Raw genomic sequence first — 27,439 nt, forward strand, 5'->3', positions numbered from 1 at the left:
GATGACTGCGGCGAGCGACGAACGCTTGTGACACCATCTCGAGTGGCGGGCGGCCGTACAAAGAAACTCCGGCCCAGTAGTGTGGGCGGCGGGTGGGAGGGGGCGAGGTGTCGCCTGGACGACACGTGACGGCCTCATTCCCTCTGCCGCAGAGAGATCGTTTCTATTCACGCGCCTATGCGAGCAGTCGTTTGTGACCCTGCCCAGCACAGTGTAGTCAATAAGTGTGTCACTATTTTTATTTGCTACCATTTGCCAGACAGTGTATAAGGGGACGTGGACGTGAACGGGCTGCGTTTTTACACCTCGCTTTCAGTACGCATTATTCTTGACCTGTCCGCCTCCGGTAGCTGAGTGGTCAGCGCGACAGACTGTTAATCCTAAGGGCCCAGGTTCGATTCCCGGCTGCGTCGAAGATTTTCTCCGCTCAGGGGCTGGGTGTTGTGTTGTCCTACTCATCATCATTTCATCCCCATCGACGCGCAAGTCGCCGAAGTGGCGTGAAATCGAAAGACTTGCACCAGGCGAGCCCTCGTCACACGACATTATATTATTACTCTTGACCTAAGAATTGCAGGAAGTTGCTGTTTTGTACCAATGCTGAATGACATTAACTAAAGCTGTGCAAGGAAATTTATTTAATTATCTGTTATAGTTTAAGAATAACAACATTTTGTCTAACACATAGTTTTATAATACTCGTTCTCATTTTGGTACCATTTTATGGTGCATCTTCAGTCTAATAGCATTCAAACTAATACACGCTGCTGTCGACACTCATAGGAACATATATTGCCTCCCGTCTAATATTTTGGAGTACATCTGAGGAAACAGAAAATCCATTATTATATCACATCATTATTTTGTTTAAAAATTACCGCCAAAATCGTATGCAGAATGCCGCCGCTGTGGCCGAGCGGTTCTGGGCGCTTCAGTCGGGAACCGCGCTGCTGCTACGGTCGCAGGTTCAAATCCTGCCTCGGGCATGGATGTGTGTGATGTCCTTAGGTTAGTTAGGTTTAAGTAGTTCTAAGTCTAGGGGACTTATGACCTCAGATGTTGAGTCCCATAGTGCTTAGAGCCATTTGAACCATTTTTGTACGTATGCAGAATGACAAACATACAAAAAGGTTCTGTGTATCAAGCAATGACAGTTAACTAAAGAAGACCGGTGTGCAGACATTTGTTTTAAGAGCGTTTAAGGCCAAATCAATATTTTAAAAGTTGATAAGACATACATTTTAGGAAACGGGAGAAATTTATCTTTCAGGTGGAGACAATTTTTTAAGATTTTTCACGTCCAGGTTCCCTTAAGACAGATCGTATTTTCACAACAGTAAATTGCAGTGTAGTTAAATAAAACTAATTTAGTTTTCCAGAGCGTTAATGAAGTTGCAGTTATACGTATTAAAAAAATTAAAACTAATTAGCAAATTTAAAAAGCTTAAAAATAAAAGAATATATATAAAGAACGTAGGAAGATAGGAAAGAGTTTAGATTTGTAGACTGGCACAACAGGTATTATCCGGGAGGGAGTACCTAAGGAATGCAATGAGGCTCTCGCTTTGGGCAGACATCGCCACATATACTACCTGTCACCGTTCGTGAACAAGAACCTTAGCAGTCGTTAGAGTCTGTCGCCCTCAGATGGCATTGGGTTCTATATTTTTCATTTAATCTAGGGAGTAGCGTCTGGTGCCTTCCATTTCTACACCTGTGTGACAATCGAATCTTACCGTATAATGGCCGGCCCCTGTGGCCGAGTGATTCTAGGCGCTTCAGTCCGAAACCACGCTGCTGCTACGGTAACAGGTTCGAATCCTGCCTCGGGCATCGATGTGGGGTGATGTCCTTAGGTTAGTTAGGTTTAAGTAGTTCTAAGTCTAGGGGACTGATGAACTCAGATGTTATGTGCCAGCCGCGCCGGATTAGCCGAGCGGTCTGAGGAACTGCAGTCATGGACTGTGCTGCTGGTCCCGGCGGAGGTTCGAGTCCTCCCACGTGCATGGGTGTGTGTGTTTGTCCTTAGGATAATTTAGGTTAAGTAGTGTGTAAGCTTAGGGACTGATGACCTTAGCAGTTAAGTCCCATAAGATTTCACACACATTTGAACATATTTGTTAAGTCCCATAGTGCTTAAAGCCATTTGAACCATATTACCTTCTAATATACATTTTTTTCGTTACTGTCTGGTGAGAATCACTCCTTATATTTATTTGTAACTGCACTAGTTAGATTTGTTGAGCTTCTACCATGAATTTATGTATATGTATATTATGTCCTGTGTAGCGCAGTACTCAGTTTTCTTTCATACATAGGGTGTAGCATACACTTCTGGTAGTCGTTTGTATTTCTAGCGTATCATCGAGCCTATGTTAAAATTTTACTTTTAACCCTTATTCTACGTCAGTCCAACTGTCATCTGTATACATCATGTCTTCTCTACCGCCACTAATATTGTTGTCTGTCTCGCTATTATAGTTCGGTTCGTCTTCCTCCACTTGTTTTCATTCACACCTGTAGTCTCATCGCTGTTTTGTGTGACGCTCTAGATATCCTGCCTCCAATGCCGTTGAGATTGATTCGCAAGGTCTCCAACTATATGAATATATGATACCCTTGGTGATCTTGCAGCTCTCGACATGAGACCCACATTTTCAACTTCCTGTCCACTCATTACGTTTGTAGTGCTCCTGCCCACTATACTCATTACTCGTGGCAGACAGTCTACCGATTTCCGTAACAGTTGGGGCAATGTGAGTGCATCTGCACTGAAGAAGATCATTGGCCGCTAAGCCTCATCGATATGAAGATGGTATCTGTTCATTCGGACATGGTGATTTTACAGCTCTCTAAGAATGAAATTTCAATGAAATCCAGACCTTTACCTGCTTAGAGGCGTTGAGAAATATCAACGGGGGCAGTTGGAAATGTGAGCCTCGACTGGACTCGAACTCGGGATCTCCTGCTTACATGGCAGAAGCTCTATCCGTATGAGCCACCGAGGGCACAGATGGTAGTGCGACTGCAGGGGCTTATCTCTCTCACGCTCCCCCGTGAGACCCACATTTTAAACTTACTGTCCACACACATGTCCGAAAGAACAGATACCGTCTTCATATAGGTAAGGATTACCGGCCAATGATCTTCTTGAGTGCGGATGCCCTCACATTGCCCCAACTGTTACGGGAATCGATAGATTGACTGCCACGAGTAATGAGTATAGTGGGCAAGGGCACTACAAATGTAGTGTGTGGAAAGTAAGTTGAAAATGTGGGTCTCAAGGGAAGAGTGCCACAGATAAGTTCCTGCAGTCCCATTATCCTCTGTGTCCGCGGTGGCTCAGACGGATAGAGTGTCTGCCATGCAACCAGAAAATCCCAGGTTCGAGTCCTGGTCGGGGCACGCATTTTCAACTGTGCCAGTCGATATTTATCAACGCCTCTGAGCAGCAAAAGTCTGGATTTCATCGTAATTTCATTCAGGTCTCTGAATGGTCATATAATGTCATGTCGGTGTGTCATCTTTCCTGCGACCAACGGCCACATTATATGAGTATCTATTGTGGTTCCCTCTGCCTCCGCAGGCACAGGCAGCCTGCGAAATTTACTCACAGCACATGCGTGGGATATGGCTCATGGCCGTTTAAGAAACCCACGCACTGCCTGGAGTAGACATCTTTCATCTTACTCCGCTCCCTGATGTTGGGAAAGAATATACACTCCTGGAAATTGAAATAAGAACACCGTGAATTCATTGTCCCAGGAAGGGGAAACTTTATTGACACATTCCTGGGGTCAGATACATCACATGATCACACTGACAGAAACACAGGCACATAGACACAGGCAACAGAGCATGCACAATGTCGGCACTAGTACAGTGTATATCCACCTTTCGCAGCAATGCAGGCTGCTATTCTCCCATGGAGACGATCGTAGAGATGCTGGATGTAGTCCTGTGGAACGGTTTGCCATGCCATTTCCACCTGGCGCCTCAGTTGGACCAGCGTTCGTGCTGGGCGTGCAGACCGCGTGAGACGACGCTTCATCCAGTCCCAAACATGCTCAATGGGGGACAGATCCGGAGATCTTGCTGGCCAGGGTAGTTGACTTACACCTTCTAGAGCACGTTGGGTGGCACGGGATACATGCGGACGTGCATTGTCCTGTTGGAACAGCAAGTTCCCTTGCCGGTCTAGGATTGGTAGAACGATGGGTTCGATGACGGTTTGGATGTACCGTGCACTATTCAGTGTCCCCTCGACGATCACCAGTGGTGTACGGCCAGCGTAGGAGATCGCTCCCCACACCATGATGCCGGGTGTTGGCCCTGTGTGCCTCGGTCGTATGCAGTCCTGATTGTGGCGCTCACCTGCACGGCGCCAAACACGCATACGACCATCATTGGCACCAAAGCAGAAGCGACTCTCATCGCTGAAGACGACACGTCTCCATTCGTCCCTCCATTCACGCCTGTCGCGACACCACTGGAGGCTGGCTGCGCGATGTTGGGGCGTGAGCGGAACACGGCCTAACGGTGTGCGTGACCGTAGCCCAGCTTCATGGAGACGGTTGCGAATGGTCCTCGCCGATACCCCAGGAGCAACAGTGTCCCTAATTTGCTGGGAAGTGGCGGTGCGGTCCCCTACGGCACTGCGTAGGATCCTACGGTCTTGGCGTGCATCCGTGCGTCGCTGCGGTCCGGTCCCAGGTCGACGGGCACGTGCACCTTCCGCCGACCACTGGCGAAAACATCGATGTACTGTGGAGACCTCACGCCCCACGTGTTGAGCAATTCGGCGGTACGTCCACCCGGCCTCCCGCATGCCCACTATACGCCCTCGCTCAAAGTCCGTCAACTGCACATACGGTTCACGTCCACGCTGTCGCGGCATGCTACCAGTGTTAAAGACTGCGATGGAGCTCCGTATGCCACGGCAAACTGGCTGACACTGACGGCGGCGGTGCACAAATGCTGCGCAGCTAGCGCCATTCGACGGCCAACACCGCGGTTCCTGGTGTGTCCGTTGTGCCGTGCGTGTGATCATTGCTTGTACAGCCCTCTCGCAGTGTCCGGAGCAAGTATGGTGGGTCTGACACACCGGTGTCAATGTGTTCTTTTTTCCATTTCCAGGAGTGTATATATTCTCTTGACCTTTCCACAGTTGTCCCACTTCTTTGGCCATGAATTCAATCTCCAGTCCTTACGATCTCTCAAGTTATGTGTTTCCTCCCCTCAGATGTCTCACCGTGTCTAATCTGCCCGTTCTTAGCAAACAGCTTCCTCTGGAGACTTAATAATTTGGTCTATCTAGTATTTCTCGAGCACCGTGCAGTTCGCCACAAGTCCCCGATAGCCGTAGGAGCACACACTCCTCTTTCCGTGTCTTACCAGCAATCGCCGTGCAGAGTCGATGAGCCCACTCGATGGCCGCAAATCGTATCGTTAAGTCACAGAGAGCGCACTGATATGTTTTAATTATGGTCATGGGTAATCAAAAGCTGTTTTTTTAATTCTTTATTAACCATCAATAATAATAATTATACATCATAACCCACTTCCTTATATGATTAGTGGGTCTTACTTTCTAAGTATGTTAGATACAATTAGCAGCTAATTACTATAGTGGGTTGTGAGCTACAGCTATACTCTAATTACAATGGGCAGCTATTCTTACACTTATTAGTATTTAATTTCTAAGATTTTAACTAACTCTACTGCCTGCAGCATCACAAATGTGTCAGAAATATGTGTATAAACCTATTTTATTGCATTGCCCATCGAGCTAATCCCGACGGGCGTGCCCCTGACACTGGGCAGACCTGGATGTTATTCGCTGCAGGTTCCTAATACTGATTTCCTAATCTAATTTCTACTAACTAGTTCTAACCTAAGTCAATTCCGGTGCATCGTCTAGTCCTTGGTGTTATTCCCCACTCCCCCCTTGTCCCGCACGTCAAAAGCTGTTATTGGCCTAATAGATTTGGCTGTGGAAAGTATATGCCTAGTACGGGAGGACGGCGGGATACACTGTAATACGCTGAATACTAGTCGCGGAGGAAACGTTATAATGCTGAAATAGTATGAATCGAAAGCACAGAGTAGTCGGGGAAGCATGCTTGTGTCAGGTAACTCGCTTCCTTAATTGCACGCTCGAGTGTGGGTGGTCATCTTGGAAGTTGAATGAATTTGGCAAGCAAGATATGATGAGAGAGAAGTGCAAATGTTCCTTTCCCACTGACTGCGGCCTAAGCCTAGATGCTGCGGTAGATCTTAAGCAACTACACAGAGTGTCATGCGGAATGTGGTTGCTGTTGATGGTCCTTCCGTGGAGTGCAGTCGTACATATTACTGCAGTGACTAGGTTATTTGCCGTCAATGGGTTTAATGCTCTTGCCTTCATTTCCTTAACTTCTATAGTGATAATATGCTCAAGATTCGCACTCGATGTGCGCTATTATTTGTGAAAATATCATCTCCCAGAACGAACGGTCTCAAAGTCGGGGAATATATAGAACAGTGAAAGTATTATAAGTGATTAAGACTGCAGAGGTATGACGTGTATGTAGGCTCACCAGCGCCCACTTTTGTGAGACAGGACATGTCACTGTTGCATCATGCTCAGTCGGTTCATAGCAGTCAAAGTGAAGAAACTGACACAAAATTAGGAAAGTGGACATCAATGATATTATAAATTATGAAAAATAAAGCCATTTTTTACTGCAGTTAAGTCAAACTTTATTGCAAGTACCTTCAAGATACTCCTCTACAGACATGGAATTTTTCCACTGCCAACAGTTACTTTTTGAGTGTGTCAGTGGCTCCTATTTTACTGTAATAATCTACTGATATTCCTCCGTGTTTAGGAGAACAGACTAGGCCTATGTGATCCATATACACAACATCTACATAAACACAGAAAGGACAATTACACTGTGCAAACCACCTTATCGTGTGTGATGGAGGGCACTTTGTGTACAACTGAAATTTTTCCCCTTTTCTTTTCCAGTCTCGTGCGGTGCCGGTGAAGAATGATTCTTGGTAAGCTGGTAAGCGTCAGTGTGGCCCGAATCTCTATAATTTTATCCTCACCATTTTTTCGTGATACATATGTAGGAGGAATCAATACATCTGGTGACTCTCTCCAAGGAAAGTATGCTCGCTTAATTTTAACAATAAACAATACCATATTGCTGAATGAGTCCCTTGTAGCGTCTGGCAATGGAGATGAATAAACATCTCGATGAGGCCTTCCTCTTTACGAAACGCGCTGGTCATCTTTGAATCTGCTCTATTTTCTCTATCAATCCTGTCTGGTAAGGGTCGCAGAGCGTCGAGTAATACAGAAGTACTGGTCTAGCGACGGTTTTTTAACGCTACCTTCTACATTTGTGGACTACTTTCGATGAGGATTTTCCAATGAATCTCGTTACAACATCTGCCGTTCCTGCTATTAGTTTTATGTGATCGCTCCAATTCTAAATCGCTTTGTACGCATACTCCGAGACATTTAATAGATGTGAATGTTTAAACGCAATACGGTGAATCAATTTACGTTGAGGATCAATTGTGAATCCGTGCACCGTCTGCAGGTCTTCCTGGTTTTAACCAATATAACTGATTTTTCATTTGACGATGCGTGTCTACCATAGTATAAGAATGTAATTTGCGTCACAGCATATTACACATTTACTTTATTTTATTAAGTGCACCAGTCTTGTTCTTTCATCAGACCTTTTTTATATCACAGCTACCTAAGAAACAACAATTTTAATATGACAAATAGTATTAAAACGATTGAATGTCTATAGAGACAATGTCAGTAAATGATACTCTTTATGAACTAATATAATTAATACAAACAGTTAAATGTTTTGTTCGAGCCTATTAATATCTCTTAAATGAAAATGAAGATTTCCGACTTACTCTACATCCATACACATCATTTCACTTAGGACTTGTGGATGGAACATGTGAGTATCCCTCTTTTTATAAATAACGTATTAAGCAACCTGTTGATTGAAATGTTCTGTCTCCTTGAGCATCTCCTCACTACAGATCTGATCTATTCTAATCTAGCAAATCAGGCTGGATTTTAGAATCCGTACCCGGAGCAATGTAGAAACGCGATTAGAGAAAACTCTTGACAGTGTTAACTGTAATAAATGCTTTGATATTACCAAACTAGCAGACATAAAATACAGGAAGTGAAAGGATATCTACAACTTATACAGAAACCAGGCAGCACTAATAAGAGGTGAAGGACAGTGTTATTGAGTCTCTTCATTAAACAGTGGTAAAGGAAACCAAGGAAAAATTTGGGAAGAGAATTAAAGTTCACGGAGAAGAAATAAAAATTTTAAGTTTTCAGAGGACATGGTAATTCTGTCAGAGGCAGCGGAGCACTTGGACGAGCAACTGACCGGAATGGCCCGTGTCTTGAGAAGAGGTTATGTGATGAACAAGAGAAAATAAAAGAAGGGTGTTAGAGTGTAGTTGAATTAAAACAAGCCATGCTGAGAGAATTAGAATAAAAAGTAGTTGTTGAGTTTTGCTATTTGGGCAGTAAAATACCTAATGATACCCGAAGAAGAGAGGACATAAACTGCAGACTGACTAAAGCACGAAGAGTGATTCTGAAAGATGGACTCTGTTAACACCTAATATGAATTTATGTGATAAGAAATATTTTCTGAAGGTTTTTGTCCAGAATCTAGCCGGAAGTGAAACAAGAACGGTAAATAATTCAGACAAGAAGATATTAGAAGCTTTCGAAATGTGGCACTATGGAAGAATGCTGCCGGCCGCTGTGACCGAGCGGTTCTAGGCGCTTCAGTCCGGAACCGCGCTGCTGCTACGGTCGCAGGTTCGAATCCTGCCACGGGCATGGATGTGTGTGATGTCCTTAGGTTAGTTAGGTTTGAGTAGTTCTAAGTCTAGGGGACTGATAACCTGAGACGTTAAGTCCCATAGTGCTTAGAGCCATTTGAACCATTTGGAAGAATGCTGAAGATCAGATAGGTGGATAAGAGTTAGTAATAAACGTACTGAATCGTGTTAGGGAAATATGAAATTTTTCGGACAACTTGATTAAAATAAGGGATGGGTTGATAGGATGCATCCTGAGGCATGAAGGAACCGCCTTTTGGTAACAGAGAGACGTTACGAGGGTGGGATGGGGAGAAGGGGGGTGTAAATTTGTAGAGGGAGACTGGGGCATGAATACAGTGAGAAGTTTCAATTTGTTGCAAGAAGCAGTAGTTATCTAAATATGGACACGTTCGCACAGGATAGACTAGCGTGGTAAGCTGTATCAAGCCAGCATTCGGACTGAAGATAACAACAACAATCGCATCATACGCTCAGCTTTCTTTCTTTCCTTAGGAAAGTTGACCCCTGTCATGGAAGGGACGGCATATGGACAGAAAGTAAAAATAAAACGAAGCAGCAAATTGGGGACCGGCGATTATTCTTCATTTGAGGTTCCCTCCCTAGTTGGAAGTAAAAGAAGATAACAACGAGGAGGACTGGATGGATGGATACGGCTACAATGACAAGACGGAGTTTCCTGAAAGTACTTGAGGAGGGCCTCGCGCGCAGTAAGTGAGCTCCGGCGCCGGCACGGCTTACGGAGGCAGGGCCCACGTGCGCGCCGCCGCCGCTATCGTAATGCCATCTGCAGGCACGCGCCCCCTGGGAGCGGCCGGCACGTGCACGCAACACAACGCAGCGCTGCGCTACCTGCGACGTGCCAGCAGTCGCCTGCTCCACCAGAGATTTTTTTGTGTTTGTTTTGTCATACGAATAACACGGCGATTGGCCGATTGCCAGCACCACGGCCAGATTCCACGCGTCTCGATTTCTGAACTGCTGTATTCTCTCCAATTCTGCTGGCAACTGTAGAGACAGAAGATCGACATACATGCTCGCAATATTCGATGGCTTCGGGAATTTGAATACAGAATGTCGAAGTGTGGTTGTTGCGTGTCGCAGCGTCCTTTACACTGCATTGGATGGGCTAGCGAATTTTCTGACAACGATTGTTTAACGCTTTCCTCAACTGCAGTACCAATCTTGTATAACCGATCGTAGAAGTAAATTTTTTATGTGATTTGAGTACATAAGCACTGCGGTTATGTCCGACCAACAGACGTCACCATCTTTGTTTTAGCCGTGAATGTATCACTGGTACTCTTATACTATACACAGGGTTCAAGATTGTTCTTGTACTTAATTCTACAATGTGAGGTATTATTTTACCACTTATCACGCAGAGTGAAAGGTAGTAAAACCACACTAATCTGCAGCCTCCTCAAAATCTACGAGTCAGAGAGTTTAAAATGATTCATTGTGTTCGATTCATTTCTGAAGCTGTAGCAACACACTCACCTTTTGCAGCTCAACAGACAACTAATAACGCGTAACTGAAAAATATGTCCGAAGGCTATTCCGCAAGTAAAGCCCGATCGGTAGCGAAACGGACACCACAGTGAAAAACAAAAATGCTTTACTTGCCACAGGTTGCAACACCTTCCAGCTACTTCTCTTCATAGTCACCGCTCCGACGTAGACATTTATCGTAGCATTGTACCAACTTCCCACTACTCGTCATAGAAGGTAGCCGCCTGTACTTTCCGCCACTTCTCTTATTTGGTCTGTACTTCGTTGCCTGTGCCAAAATGTTGTCTTTATAGCCAGTGGTTCATGTGAGCAAAGATGAACATCAGAAGGAGACAAGACCGCGCTGTGTAGTGAATGATCAAACCCTTCCGTCGAAAACGCTGCAGGGGCATTCTCATTGCCCCTGCAGTGTGCGACCGAGAATTGTCACGAAGAAGGAAATGCATGACAGGTACGTTATGTGAGAATTCCCGAAATCAGGCGCCCGTATCGGGGAGGAGACACTGTTGTTCTAGGCACCTTTACGTGCTCACTGTCTGCTCAGAATTGAAAAGAACGACGTGACGCGACCGGTAAGGCATACTAGAGACGCTGCCCAAGACATCTGTGCAAAGCTTCATCGGATTTTCACCGTCATTTCCATTTCGCGACCTGTCGGACCTTACTTTCCGAAAAGCTGTCGTAATAGTTTCTCGTTCACAACAGCGCATGACTTCCCCAGAATCTTTTGAGAACAAGAACGTATTCTCTTTGACTCCTTTCTGCTCGAAATTTGGAAAAGATTTATAATTAATATTGGATACAACTGTACAAATATACAGATCAGGGAGCGTTTCCTGCTCAGCTATCCAAATTTTGTTTGCTGTTTCCATAAATCGAGTAGGACAATAAAGAAGATCCTTCCTTTGACAAGGAGACGAGCAATTTCGTTCCCCCACTCAAGCCTGTCTAATGATATCGTCATCGGGAAGTCAAACTCTAATCTTCCTTCCAGTTCCGACTCCATTCTCATATTGTTCACGCGCCAAGCCTTTAGCTGTGCTTCCATGGGTCACAGTCAATTGTTGAGGAAGGGCCAGATCCACCACTCAACGTAATACACTACTGTCTGCGAAAATTGCAGCACCTAGGAGGATATATGTGATTATAATCAAATTTATTCCATGAATTGGTGACATGACAACACACAAATTAATAGCATTACAGAAGTGTACGTGGGCTTTGATCATGAGAATTCATTACGATGTGAAGCTGCCATGTGCTGCAGCCACAGCCTGTATACTTGTAGGTTGTGGTATGGATACGCTGCTGGAGAAAAGACTGCCACGCGGTTAGTAGCGGCGTCCACACGGCATCGACACTTCGGGAGGACTTGAACGAACAAGATACCGACCGACAATGTCCCAGACAGGTTCCATGGACGTCATTTCAGACGAAGGCGCAGGGCAGGGAAGCAGTGGTATCTATCATTCTTCGTAGAAGTCTTGCATATTCATCGGCAAATGTGGCCGGACTTTGTCCTGATTCTAAACGTATACTTGCGCAACAAGTTTTTTACATCTTTTTGTTCATAAAACGTTATCTGAGTGTTATACGAGGGTTGGAACTTTAATAGTGGCAGCTATTTATTTACAGCTGGTACAAAATACGATGCGTGTTTCAAAGTTTTACTGGCCTTCAAAGTAGTCACCAGCATTGTGTATAACCCGTTGCCAGCGATGTGGAAGTCGTAGGATACTCTTAGCAGTTACAGTTGTGTTGACAGTTCGAGCGGTGCGGTCTATTGCCCGACTAATTTGTAGCAGTTCCGAAGCGAATGCCGTGAAGTGTTTCCTTCAGTTTATAAATCGAGTTGAACTCACGCGGGCTTAAGTCAGGGGAGTGCAGTAGGTGGTATAGCACTTAGCAGCCCCATCACTCAAACAAATCAGTAACAGCTTGCACTGTAGGTGCCTGAGCATTATCCTCCAAAATGATGGTCAGGTCCTGCAGAAAATGTCATCACTTCTGTCTCTATGCCGTTCATTTTTAGAACACAACGTACAACCAGCTTAGAGACAGACGTGATGACATTTTCTGCAGGACCTGACCATCATTTTGCAGGACAATGCTCAAGCACGTACAGTGCAAGCTGTTACAGATTTGTTTGACTGATGGGGCTGCTAAGTGCTATAGCACCTACTGCACTCCTCTGACGTCAGCCGTCGTGAGTTCAACTCGATTTATAAACTGAAGGAAACACTTCACGGCATTCGCTTCAGAACTGCTACAAATTCGTCGGGCAATAGACCGCGCCGCTCGAACTGTCAACACAACTGGCACTGCTAAGAGTATCCTACTATTTTCAAATCGCTGGCAACGAATTATACACAATGCTGGTGACTACTTTGAAGGTCAGTAAAACTTTGAAACACGTATAAATTTTTTTACGAGCTCTAAATAAATAGTTGCCACTATTAAAAGTTCCAACCCTCGTACAATATTATTGAAAGAACCTTCTACATGAGAACTTTAAATAATGATCAATGAAATTCCTGAGTCTTTATGATGGAAGATTTGCTCTGCTGTGTTATTTTTGAGGTGATGGCCACCTCAGCTTGAGTGTTTCGATGTTGTTTTTTTTTTTAACAAGTAATTAAACGAGGTAATAGACCTTTCTGAGTTATCACGCACTGTTTCCTATTTGTTTTTGGCACCAGCGGTTGTCATCCAGACTTCCCATTGATTGCACCAAATTATTTCATTCTGTTCATCACTGTTGAATGTAAAACTTGTTCAATAATTTTTTTAAACAAGAGTCACGCCCATCTTGAGACCTCATTATTCTGTTTAATTAAATCAATATTTCTAACGCACTCCCATATCATTCCCCATCCTTGTTCTTACATCCTACCAGTCTGTCTCTTTGTTCTGTTCTCTACCATTTCTGACGCTACTGGCGCAGACATTGCTCAACCATTCCAGTACTTTACCTTCCTTATGGCGCACGTTCTGCTTTCCGCCGATTGCACCGCCTGGCTTCAGATGATGTGCCGATGAGTACAGTATTCTTCTAAACCATTTTTTTATATCTTTATTTTTTTAGAGGTGCTTCTTCTTGTCAGACTTCTTCATAAAAACGGGATTAAGTTCGGAGAGGATTTATTTACCTATACGACTGTAGTAGTTATTCAGCAGTTAGCAGAAGTATGAGATGACACCAAAGTTTTGGAAGAAACGGCCACCCTACAGTTTCATGTCATGAGGTTTCAATTCTTGGGCGTAAACGAGCTGTCGTTTTTGTCAAAGATGAAATTTTTCTTGCTAGCCATATCCTGCGTGGAGGAGGGGGGCGGGGACTTAACGTAATATTTCACGATTTGCGGGTAGGGATATTCTCTCAGAGGATTAATTTGAGTGATGTTTGTTATTACATTAATAAACGCAGTAACAAGAGTCTGTTGTTTTGGTGGTGACTCTTCTTTCCCCATGCGGTTTTCGGCCAGATCGTAAGTTTCACATTCTCTTACTGCGGATTTGTTTTAAAAGTTGGCACGGAAGATATAGCGCTGTGCGAAGAGATTTACAAAAAGTCTGCTATTTCAGTTTTTTTCTTCGCTCCTTTGTGTAAGTTAATGAGGTATTCCCGTAACGGGATTATTGTAATGCTTTGTGTAAATAACTACTGAGTTTTTCATCCGAAATACGTATATTTTCGAAAGTATATTTTGGAAAGTAAATTGGTTTTGTAACTCAGAACCTTGAGCACCATGCCTTTCTGTAACGTTCCTTTTGTATCACCAGTTTATTTGTAACAATGCCTAGAAAAGTGAGATCCTGACGGAAAAGGAAGCTCTTTCAGAGTGCGTAGAGGTTTCTCATTGCTTAAGCAAATCTCCGTATACCTTCTACGAAAGTAATTGTGGTAAAATGGGACTTGTTCATCGTCAGAGAGCAGAGGCAGCACCCACACTTGGAGAGGCAACTGCAGAGCGAGATTCTTTGTGTGTATCTCTGGTATCTTTCTGCTCTAATTGACGATTTTATTCTACATATGCGGATATTATGTGACTTCATGGAATAGAAAATTAGAAAATATTTCTTCAGTTTCACCCATGATTGGCGTGTTTGTGATTTTGAATTAGCTATCAGTTATATATTCTTCTATTTCTGTCGTTTTTTATGTTATACGGAACTTCGTAATATAGATTTACTATCAAATGGTACGTTCAGAATCTTTATTTCGTGTATGGGAATTCCTTTTGTCTCTGAATAGCTTTGTTCCAATATGTGCGGCATGCAGTCATTATGGGGGTTCTCCATAGCGCGACCACTTATCATAAAATATCGCAAGCTACTAGTTTTATTTCAGCCTACTGTTCTAGCGGCGGAAACCCTGCTACCAAGATTACAGCTGTGTGGTGAATCTCTTGTTACACCTGAATATTAAGACACTCCAGACGTGGATAGGTACTAAAGGTTAAAGTAAAACAGGAGAGAGATTCACGCCAACAGAAGTGTATCCGGTATTTGGTTTTGTTAAGGAATGGTGGAGTAATTGAGCGATCTGTGTGGTTTTGTCTTAAGCCCTTACTGATGGGCCTTGACGCTTAACTATGTTAACTGTGCATGCCACTGCACTCAGCTGTGTAATGTGTAATGTTGTGAGTTTTACTTTGGTGCTTAATTATTTCTATGGGTAGGTTATTGCGCTTAGTTGCTTGATATAAGCATTAAACTGACTGCCACTGGAAGATCTTGTGTGAGTTCAAACTGTAGGTCCTTTAGTCAGATGCAATACTAAATATTAATCAGGTGGTGTTTAGAGGGTGTATCAATTATAAGACAGTCACATTATCTGTCATGTAAGAATGCAGAGTTTTCTGGCAGTAACATTGAATAAAAAATTCTCGTGTTTCCAACAGAGTCAAGTGATTAAAATTACACGAGCTATCGCCCGACCAGTCCTTGGCCATTGTCAAGCTGTAGGACTGCCAATGGGCTCCTGGTACGCCTCTTATATGTACACAAGCTGCCGGCTGCGACGTCATTCGTGCTCCCACACTATCAACCACATGTGTCATCAGTACGACGTGGCAAAGAAATTTATTTACCGTCACCTGTGACCTTCCACTGTATCTATACAAAATTAAGGATGCAGTATATTAGTACGCAAAATTTAAGTTAACCACAAGCTTACAGTTAGCTACTTTAGGAGATATGTGAGATGTATCATCTACACTGAACATTAATATTTTGTCAAAACATCAGGTGAGGGACGACAAAACGTAATGAGATACAAGCCCCTTGGACAAAAATTTAGCCACCCCATGAAACATTACGCTAGTACCGATTAACACAGCCCCTAGATTGATAATACCCTAAATTCGACGAGGAAGCGAACCCAGATATTTCTCCTGGTATAGCATATCAATATGAACCCATTCATTGATGATTAGATCCAATAGAGATGGCAAATTGTGCAGATGATACTTGCTATGTTTCGCCCACAACTAAAATAGTACCGAACATTCGGCATGGCATTCAGACAGGATGATTTAGCAGTCTGTACTAGGTATGATATGGTGCCTAAGTATACGACAAACTAGAGACATATGACTGCAAAACTGTGAACTCGACTGTTGCCATCTAAGAAGACGGGAGTGTATACATCATATTCATGAATGTAAGGGAAAAAAGGGTAACGCCTGATCATCGAGAACCTCGGTCTAAACACCTTGGTTAGTGTTAACGGTAACCGGAATGAATGGGTCCATGTCACGGGACGAGAAAGACAAACTACCTCTGGCCTAAATTACACTCTCTACACATAGCAGGTTAAAAGTTTCACTGAGCCGTCGGCGCACGCCGCACATGAAAGGAGGTGAAATCTCAACTCCTTTGGCCATACCACACGCCTCCAGTTCGTTAGTGACTAATTTCTGTGTTGTTCGACCCAATGAAGGCGTGCAGTTTTCTGCGTCACTGTGAGCAATTGCCTATTGCGAGGTACCCGATTACAAGTGTCCACACCGAGCGAAGTGGCGCAGTGCTTATCACACTGGACTCGAATTCAGGAGGACGACGATACAAACCCTCGTCCGACCATCCTGATTTAGGTTTCCCGTGATTCCCCTAAATCGCTTCAGGCAAATTCTGAGATGGCTCCACTGAAATGGCCCATCCTTCCTTAATCCGATAGCACCGATGACCTCACAGTTTGGTCACCTCCCCCACATCAACCAACCAACCAACATGTGCCCAATATTCACTCGGAAACGGTTGAGATGGATCTGCGTTCACTGACAGCAGCAGTTCCAGGCGGCTTTGAAACCGATCGTCACTGACAAAGCTTGACACTCGTCTCCGGTCTCTACTGTTGCGCCGTCTTACTTGGCTGCGAGCGATTCCTCATAGACACGTTGGGCAGTCCGCGTTCATGCACCAACAAAGTGGTGCATCTTCATCCACGGCATGTTTATGGGCATGTAAAAATATGAAAGCTCTTTGTGACCACTGTGACGCGTTTTAGTCGGCCCATCGTAATGCGCCAGTTACGTACTACCGAGTGGCACACATATATCACTTCACTGTCATGATCTATAGTGTCGCTCGAAAGCATTTTGTAGTTGAACTAGTAGTTTGGTAGGCGTGTTTATCTTTAAGGACACTCAAAGCAAGCCGTTTTTTCAGAAAGAAGACTGCTTGTCCTCTACGCGGTTACATGTATTAACTGCTGAGTGCAGATATGCATGGACTTCTGCCGTAAGCAGTGTTTCCAAGAGGTTCACAAGTATTTTGAAGAATGGGAAGACAGCAGCAAACCTAACTACTTAAAGAAATGAAATTCTAATTTTTTAATTACATACAACAATGTCTAAAACTAAAGTATATTTAGCACATTTCAGACGAGCTGTCTTAACAGCACTGAGTCAAGGCCAACCTCAGTCCTTCGTTGCGAAGGTGTGTGGCGTCTCACAACAGCCTGTGTGTATGTGGACGCGCCTTCAGTAAAATAAAGGGGACGATAACTATTCTGGCAAAAGCGCTTTATTTAGGGCAATGTTTGCCAATCCCCAAAGGGATAGCGAAGTCAATAACGGCTGAAGTACGTGGTTATATATGGCAAGATCATCCATTCCGCGTCGCCTCTACTGCTTTAACACTAAAGATTGGCGAAGAAGGCCTAAGTCTAATAGAGATTTACAAAATATAGCAGCTTCGTATTTAAAGAGAAAATTAGAGTGCACTGAAGAGCATCCGGACACCGTCACTTCTGTACTGCTGGAAGCGACAGAGCCCAAGAGCCTCCATCCGCCGACAAATGTCACATCACTCAATCCTAAATTAAAACATGTAAGACAATTTTAAAAAGAAGTCAGCTATATCAGAATCAAGAGATCAAGAAATCAATCAAATCAAGAAACCAGTCAGAGGCAAGCAACCATTCGAGCGAAGAAATGATAAAGCAGAATATGAAACGGAACAAAACTGAACAGAAATATCCAGATCAGAATTGGAAGACAGTCTGGAAAAACCTCGGGACAAATGTTTTATCAAGAGAAGTGAAGGACTCCTGGCACACAGTCGTCAATAATGTGATAAGCACGAATGAGGTTTATGCGACAGAAATCTATGTCAAAAATGCCTACTTGTGAACACGCTCTCACTCAGATTTACATATGATTGCTATTTAGATATAAAACATCCATTTCCAAAAGTCGGGTGTAGGATAAGAAACATGCAGCTCTTCAATTTACTGCTGTGGAGCGTGTGGGGATGATGGCAACAAGTAGGGGATAGCTGCAGAGGGCGAAGTACGGTGGGGACTTTGTGGGCTCCGACGCCGCTACGGTAGCCCTGAAGGCCTCAATAGAACCCTGAAATGTCATCCCTCTCACGCTGGACAGGTGACACTGAAAGTAATTACAAACGAAAATGACAAAGTACTTAGAAAGAAAATAAAACTCGAACTAAGACTTGAAGAATTTAGATGGATTGTAGGCTATAGAGGCCTTGTAAGCAGAAATGGATTGGTCACCAGTTCGAATCTGGCCCAGAGGAAACATTTTTACAGCTATAGCTCGGAAAGACAACTGATACACAAGCTAACGATTATTCTTCGCGCGACGTCTCCTTCACCGTGTTGAATCTTCGCCTGGGCGACGGTCAACACAAGGAGGAGCCCGAACCCCTTACGTGCCATGAGACGATTGTAATTGTTCATAGAGACAAAATGAGTAATATATGAATAAATAGCAATATTGTAATTAGTTATATTTTGGCCTCGATATAATTTATACACTCCTGGAAATCGAAAAAAAAACAAATTGACACCGGTGTGTCAGACCCACCATACTTGCTCCGGACACTGCGAGAGGGCTGTACAAGCAATGATCACACGCACGGCACAGCGGACACACCAGGCACCGCGGTGTTGGCATTCGAATGGCGCTAGCTGCGCAGCATTTGTGCACCGCCGCCGTCAGTGTCAGCCAGTTTGCCGTGGCATACGGAGCTCCATCGCAGTCTTTAACATTGGTAGCATGCCGCGACAGCGTGGACGTGAACCGTATGTGCAGTTGACGGACTTTGAGCGAGGGCGTATAGTGGGCATGCGGGAGGCCGGGTGGACGTACCGCCGAATTGCTCAACACGTGGGGCGTGAGGTCTCCACAGTACATCGATGTTGTCGCCAGTGTTCGGCGGAAGGTGCACGTGCCCGTCGACCTGGGACCGGACCGCAGCGACGCACGGATGCACGCCAAGACCGTAGGATCTTATGCAGTGCCGTAGGGGACCGCACCGCCACTTCCCAGCAAATTAGGGACACTGTTGCTCCTGGGGTATCGGCGAGGACCATTCGCAACCGTCTCCATGAAGCTGGGCTACGGTCCCGCACACCGTTAGGCCATCTTCCGCTCACGCCCCAACATCGTGCAGCCCGCCTCCAGTGGTGTCGCGACAAGCGTGAATGGAGGGACGAATGGAGACGTGTCGTCTTCAGCGATGAGAGTCGCTTCTGCCTTGGTGCCAATGATGGTCGTATGCGTGTTTGGCGCCGTGCAGGTGAGCGCCACAATCAGGACTGCATACGACCGAGGCACACAGGGCCAACACCCGGCATCATGGTGTGGGGAGCGATCTCCTACACTGGCCGTACACCACTGGTGATCGTCGAGGGGACACTGAATAGTGCACGGTACCGTCATCGAACCCATCGTTCTACCATTCCTAGACCGGCAAGGGAACTTGCTGTTCCAACAGGACAATGCACGTCCGCATGTATCCCGTGCCACCCAACGTGCTCTAGAAGGTGTAAGTCAACTACCCTGGCCAGCAAGATCTCCGGATCTGTCCCCCATTGAGCACGTTTGGGACTGGATGAAGCGTCGTCTCACACGGTCTGCACGTCCAGCACGAACGCTGGTCCAACTGAGGCGCCAGGTGGAAATGGCATGGCAAGCCGTTCCACAGGACTACATCCAGCATCTCTACGATCGTCTCCATGGGCGAATAGCAGCCTGCATTGCTGCGAAAGGTGGATATACACTGTACTAGTGCCGACATTGTGCATGCTCTGTTGCCTGTGTCTATGTGCCTGTGGTTCTGTCAGTGTGATCATGTGATGTATCTGACCCCAGGAATGTGTCAATAAAGTTTCCCCTTCCTGGGACAATGAATTCACGGTGTTCTTATTTCAATTTCCAGGAGTGTATGTATGTTTTACACTACTGCAAGTTTTCTAATACGTGGTGCTATATTGTAATCTGCTGTGACAAATAAACTTGACGAAAAAAAAAAAAAAACAGAGAACAATGCGCGATGTGGTCGGCCCCGAGATACCACCTGAAAAACATATAGTCATTCGACGATAATCGGTGACTGATTCCAAAAAAATTGTGCCGGCAGTACCACTAAAACACAGCGTGACGGTCAATGTTTTGACAGTTAAACTTCGCTTAACAGCCATTTTTCTGAATGGTAGGCGACCTTCAGGGAAACCTATAGTAAGTGGGAACAATAGGAAGGCCAGACGACAGTTTGCTACAAAGTGCGCGTCATGGATCGGTGAAGATTGGCCATAATTTTATGGATATAGTACGTCCGACAGTCAAAAACAAAAGAAACGACAGAAGCTACCTTGTACCCGCCATAAAGCACGGATGAGGAAGTACCATTGTGAGGGGCTGTTTCTGACGGTGTGGTGCACAGCCTACGTAGTTTGTTCATTCGTGTCTCGTTACTGATGCAAAGATGAGAACTGTATAATATGTATAAGGAAAAAAAGCAGACGTTATACAGATTTCGTAATTAAGTTCTTTCATTAAAATTTTCTCCTAGAGAATTTGTTTCCGAATTTATTATTTCTACAAAATACTTTTGGGTGATACTATATTCAGCGGAGGAGCGCCGCATGACAGTCTGATAGCAGCTCTAAACCAATGTTCCCTTCTAGGAGGGTAACTAGTATTTTGTCCGCTGAGCTTATTTATATACCTCAGTTCGTATTAAGTCATTCTGATTTAGGCTTTCTGTTGCTTCACTCTATCGCGTTAGGCTAATGACATTTTTGCTCCAACAGGAGCAACACCCACACCTGATCAGCGTAATACCCTAAAGCAGGTATAAATTAACCATGGCACAGCGCTAAGTGAATGGTCACGTTTCAATGTGGACGTGGTTTCACAACAAATAATTCAACTCGTAAAGAGTGAAACTTACTTTCCTTTCGTCCGTACCTCGAGCTGCCGTGGCGTCACTCGAGGACCAACTCGCCGCCGCCCCAAGAATCCACGCACTCTTAGAAATTTGCAGGGCGCGTGGTGAATTACGTAACAGTTTGCTCCGCATGTATACACGAAAATGAGTTTTGTTGGACGTGGACTAATCGTTTGCGATACGACATTACTAAATCAGTGCAGAAAAAATGTCACTCGCTTCGCTTTGAACTTCGAGCCTCGGATTAAACTATCACTACTTCAATACCACTAATAAATGCCACGTTCCAATCCACTTACTTTCAAAATACGGGGAAAATAAGTTCGTCAAGTCCGCCTCTTTCATCGAACAGCAGCCCCAGTTAAGAAATGGCTTCGCACTCCTCGCCGTCGGTACTTCTGAAGCCAGTAGCCACCGCAGCAATGGCAGAAGGGGTAATGGCACGACTAGCCTTCCAGGCCGACTGCTGCCTTTCAATGAAACCCATTCTTCTCGAAATCGTTTATTCTACGCTCAAACACACGCACGTGACATTCTGTGTTCGCCATGCACAGTAAAACTTCGGGCATGAAATTTCCCTTTCGGACAATACTTCTGCAGTCAAAATCCGCACTACACGTCGCTGTTCCTCTTTTCCGGCCTCCATAATGAAGTCGGACACACACCGCTCGCTGAACTCGTATCGAGCACGCCTAACAAATAGCACGGCGGTGAACGTTTGCGCTGTTCCTTCGCGATCCCCAATAGACGGCACTTCTGTACGCACACTTACCAACATCACCAACGTCCGCGTCATTCTCTTTGTGTAGTCTTAGAGTTATAAAACTACCGTAGACTGTAATAAGTAGGCGTAAACTACTGTAGTTGTCATAGTACTCGTAGCTTTGGTCAGTTAAGATCGTACCCTTATTATTTGTACATTACGTGTGTTGCATGTCTATCGGGCATTACTTCGTAACAATTGCCTTCTTTACTTATGCGATCGGTGTCTCATTAGCTTCCCCTAGACAATGGAAGCGATGAAGTGTCTAGAAAATGAGTGAGTGTATATAAAGAGCCGCATAACCTATGGAACATTTTTAATCTAGTTAGTTATTCTCCATTCTGTTACCTAGAAGTATAGAGTATTTATAGCAAAATTTAAGTTTCCAATGTTTAATTCAGATTTTATTCGAAAATTACTGACTTGCAACGGGAAACAAAGGGAAGTTTTAGTAAAAATAGAGAAAACACTACAGATTTATCATATACCGCTAGAAAACGCAACGTCCTCAAAAAGAAAAGGTAAAACAACGCAAAATAAACATATATCAAACGTAGCTTTAATAATTCTCCGAACTTATATAAAACATGCTCCCTTTGTTCATAAGGAACTCCCGCATTTATCAATAATAACAGTAAGCTTTTGCCTTTGATCACGAAGATGAACATACTATTGAATATAAAATACCAATTATTATATACAGGGTGAATGTTAATAAAATCTACAAATCGCAGAGACGAATTCCCCACTGAAAATTTAGAAGAAAGGTCCTATGAACACATGTCCGGAAATACATCGTTACCACGGTAGATGGTGCTGATGAGTGACAGTTCCTCTGACCAAGTGCCCTGTGTTCCTTGTGTGTTGCAGGCTGTATGACTGACGCAGCGTACTGTAAGTAACGAAACAGTGTGGTATTCATGTGGTGAACAAGTCAAGATAGCGTTTGTGTGCGAACAATTAGAAGGAAACGGTCGAGAGACAGCACGGCTATACCAAAACAAGTATCCTCAAGGACACAAACCACATCAAACATTTCAAGCACTTTTTGGGTGTTTGCGATATCATGGGTCATTTCAGACAGACGAACCTGCAGGGAGAGAGAAACGATCATCATAATAAAATAAGGCAAATCAGAGCTCGCACAGAAAGATATAGGTGTTCTTTTTTCCGCGGGCTCTACTAGATTGGAATAACAGAGATTTAATGTGAAGGTGTTTCGATGAATTCTCTGCCAGGCACTTAAATGTGATTCTCTAAGTATCCATGTAGATGTACGCTGAAGCTCCAAGGAAACTGGTATATTCTCTGCCTCGTGATGACTGGGTGTTGTGTGATGTCCTTAGGTTAGTTAGGTTTAAGTAGTTCTAAGTTCTAGGGGACTGATGACCATAGATGTTAAGTCCCACAGTGCTCAGAGCCATTTGAACCATTTTTGAAACTGATATAGGCATGCGAATTCAAATACATAGATACAATATGTAAACAGGCAGAATACGGCACTGTGGTCGGCACCGCCTATGTAAGACACAAATTGTTAGATCGGTTACTGGTTCTACAATGGTAGGTTATCAAGAGTTTGAAAGTGGTCTTATAGTCGGCGCACGGGAGAGGGGCCACTACATCTCAGAGGTAGCGTGAATAACAGGAATCCGGTGAAACACAAACCTCCGACATCGCCGCGGCTGGAAAAAGATCCTGCAAACACGAGACCAACGAGGACTGAAGAGAATCGTTCAACGTGACAGAAGTGTAACACTTCCGCATATTGCTGCAGATTTCAATGCTCAGCAAGTGCCAGCGTTAGAAACATTCAACGAAACATCATCGATATGGGCTTTCGGAGCCGAAGGGCCCCTCTTGTACCCTTGATGACTACATGACCTAAAGCTTTACGCTTCGCCTGGGCCCGTCAACACCGCCGTTGAACTGTTGATAACTGGAAACATTTTGCCTGGTCAGACGAGTCTCATTCGGGTGGATGGACGTGTACGGGTATGGAAACAACCTCACGAATCTATGGTTCCTGCATGTCAACAGGCGACTGTTCAAGCTGGTGAACGCGCGACCGCTACGGTGGCAGGTTCGAATCCTGCCTCCGGCGTGTATGTGTGTGATGTCCTTAGGTTAGTTAGGTTTAAGTATTTCTAAGTTATAGGGGACTGATGACCTCAGAAGTTAAGTCCCATAGTGCTCAGAGCCTTTTGGAGCTGGTGGAGGCTCTGTAATGGAGTAGGGTGTGTGCAGTTAAGAGTGATATGGGACACCTGATACGTCTAAATACGACTCTGACGGGTGACACGTACGTAAGCATCCTGTCTGATCATCTGTATCCACTCATGTCCACTGTGCAGAAAAGATCTCCATCTCCTTGTACTCTTACGGATTTATGGACAGCCCCGCAGGATTCATAGACTCAGTTGCCTCCAGCACTAGTTCAGACATTAGTCGAACTAATGTTGCGGCACTTCTGTGTGCTCGCGGGGACCTACACGTTATTAGGCAGGTATACCAGTTTCTTTGGCTCTTCAGTGTAGATGTACATGTGGACTGTGCCTACAACAGATTTGGAGGATCGAGTTCTACATGACATTGAGACGAACCCTGTTACAAAATCCAGGCAAGTAGCCCGCCAACATGGCGTGAGTCAGAGTACGATTATGTGTGTCCTGCATGACAACCGTTACTACCCTGTCGCCTGCAATCCTGTGGAGGCCACTTTGAACATCGGTTGTGACGTGGATGTGGTGCAGCTCTGTACCGTGTTCCGGGGCGACTTCTTGTCGTTGCACGCACACAGTCCAGTACCGGATACATGTTCATACGACCTTTTTCCTCCATTTCCTGTCAGGAATCTGTCCCTGCAGTTTGTCGCTTTTATTAATTTTCACCCTGTATATATTTTATGTTAATGCATATGAACCGAACTTGCACCTAAGTAATTGTTTTGGTTTCATAAAAGCGCTGAAGTTCTGCAGTCAAGCAGTTCTTACTGCGTATGAAATATCATTGATATTCTGTAAGGATATAAAATACACACTGAACTAACAGCGATTGTTATGCGTTTCTAATTATCTCGAAAACAAATAACCAAACAAACGTACGAACAAAGAGGAGTCATCAGTTCCCAGTTTGTCTCTTATACATTCATTTATGTTTCTTTCTCTACCAATACCACCAGTAATACTACTATTTACTAGGACATTTTTGTAGGGTTCCAAAACTATCGAACCGTAATTTTGCTTTAGCTAGTCTCATTTTCATTTGACTTCCCCTTGTAGACCCTTGAAGGAAACTTGACTACCTCTGATTTCACGAGCTCCAAACTCCTCCACGACATTGTTTCAACGTTCAGATCTTTCAGACAGTCAGCCTCCGGAAAATTATTCAAGCATTTCCACTGGCACTCTCCAGTTAATGACATTCTCGCAGAAGTGCTTCCTATCTGGCTTTTCTAAAGTTTATTTACAACAGGAGCTGGAAAACACCTGTTGTCTAGGGTAGGGAAAATTAACTTGCCTGTGAGCCAGACTAGTAGGTCCCAGCCACAATAGATTTAGAAACATTTCTGAAAATCCCATCTAGACTGGATGAAAACCCCCAAACACCGCAAACCTGCCCTGCCTCCTAAATGGCGAATTGCGCAAGTTCAATGGGGCAGCCTTGAATGATATGTTGCAACAGATAAAACCACATCGGAGCAGTAACTGCTGCGCACAAATAAGCCATTTCTGACGTTCCGGGCGTTGACGTCACGGAGGAACAGCTCTTGGTGCGCGCGAAGTGTACGTTTGAGCTTTGTGTTGTAGTGGTTGGTGCGTGTTGTGTTTCCTGCGTTTTGTCGTTTCCGTTTGGTTATCTTTGTGCAGTGAGTGTTTTTCCGAAGTATTTGAGAGTGTGGAAGCAATGCCAGGTTGTGCTGTTGTTGGCTGTAATTCTCACAATCGTAATACAAAAGGGACTGAAATAGTGTTGCATTGTTTCCCACGTGATGAAAGTCTGCAAAAGGTTTGGCTTTCAAAATACTTTAGGAAAGATCGTGTGAACGTAGGAAACGCTAGAATATGATATCGTCATTTCAAGGAAACGGACTGTATCCGGGAATTACCTTCTGAACTGTTAAATTTACCGCGGAAACTAATCCTTAAGAGTGATGCGTATCCGTGTTGCGATTTGCCTTGTAGTAGCGCCAGTGATAACACACCGATTGCAATAGAAGAAAGGAAAGAACGTTTTAACAAACGTGAAATGACTTTAAAGAAGCTCTCACCACTGAAAAGGAATGCTGACAAGTGTACATTTACAGATGAAGTTCTTTTTAGTGATCCACATAAAGTCACTTTACAGAATTCTGTAGCTTCACTACAGAGGAGAAATGCTCATCTAAGGAACATGTGCATGAAATTGCGAGCACGTAATAAAGATCTTAGAGGTCAGCTGTCCTCAATTAAACGACGTCTGCACGAAGAAGAATTTAATAAAAAGGAACTTGTGTCTCGTGAAACTAATCGAATACTGGGCAAAATATGTTCACCCAATCAAATTAGAAGTTTGTTGCATGGATCAAAACGGGTTCGATGGGGCAAAGAGGACATTTGTAAGTTTATTACTTTACGTGCTGTTTCGCAGAAGAGCTACAATTTCCTCAGAGAAAAACTCGGATATCCTCTACCTGCAGTGTTAACCTTGCGTCCTTGGACAAACCGCAGTTTCAGTTGCCAACCAGGAATTTTGAAGGATGTTTAAGTGATGATGAAAATGCAGGCTGCAACACTGGCTGCCAGGGAACGTATTTGTGTTTTGTCATTTGATGAAATGAACATTGACAGTAGAATTTGTTACGTCAGCAAGATGACAGGATTCTTGGACCTCACAGCAATGTCCTCGTTGTCATGGTCCGAGGCTTGTTTGCAACGTGGAAGCAGCCTATCTATTTCAATTTTGACGTTCAGATGACAGCAGCACTCTTGAACGAAGTAATTGTTTCCCTGACCAGCAGTCGCTACAATGTTGTGGGTGCAGTAGCAGACATGGGTGCAAAGAATAGTTCTGTCTGGAAGGAGCTTGGCGTTACTCATGAAAATACTTGTTTTCCACACCCGTGTGATTCTCTGAGACGTGTGGGGGTGTTTGCTGACGTTCCCCATTTGCTCAAACTCTTAAGGAACCACTTGCTGGATCAAGGAATAATGTTGGAAAACAAGGCTGTGACAAAAACTGTGTTCGAGAAACTGTTAGTTTTGGACAGTGGCGCGATGAAAATATGTCCTAAGTTATCTCAGCAACACATTACAGTGAAAGGCAGAGAGTGACAGCGAGTACGCTCAGCAGCTCAGATGCTATCAAATACAACTGCACAGACTCGTAACAGTTAGCAAATTTGAATTAATTTTTGACCAGATCCATGGACACGACAGTTTGTCCAGGGAAACTGGTGTCATCAAGAACCTGTGAGCTATATTTACCGAGTGATACCCCACTATTCACCCAGAAATCATTGAGATTTATTCCAGGATGATAACATTTATCCGACTGCGTTGGCTGTCTGCAAAGGACAAGTCGAAGAAAGCA

Source organism: Schistocerca cancellata, chromosome 5 (assembly GCF_023864275.1).
Source record: "Schistocerca cancellata isolate TAMUIC-IGC-003103 chromosome 5, iqSchCanc2.1, whole genome shotgun sequence".
NCBI classification, from domain to species: Eukaryota; Metazoa; Arthropoda; class Insecta; order Orthoptera; family Acrididae; genus Schistocerca; species Schistocerca cancellata.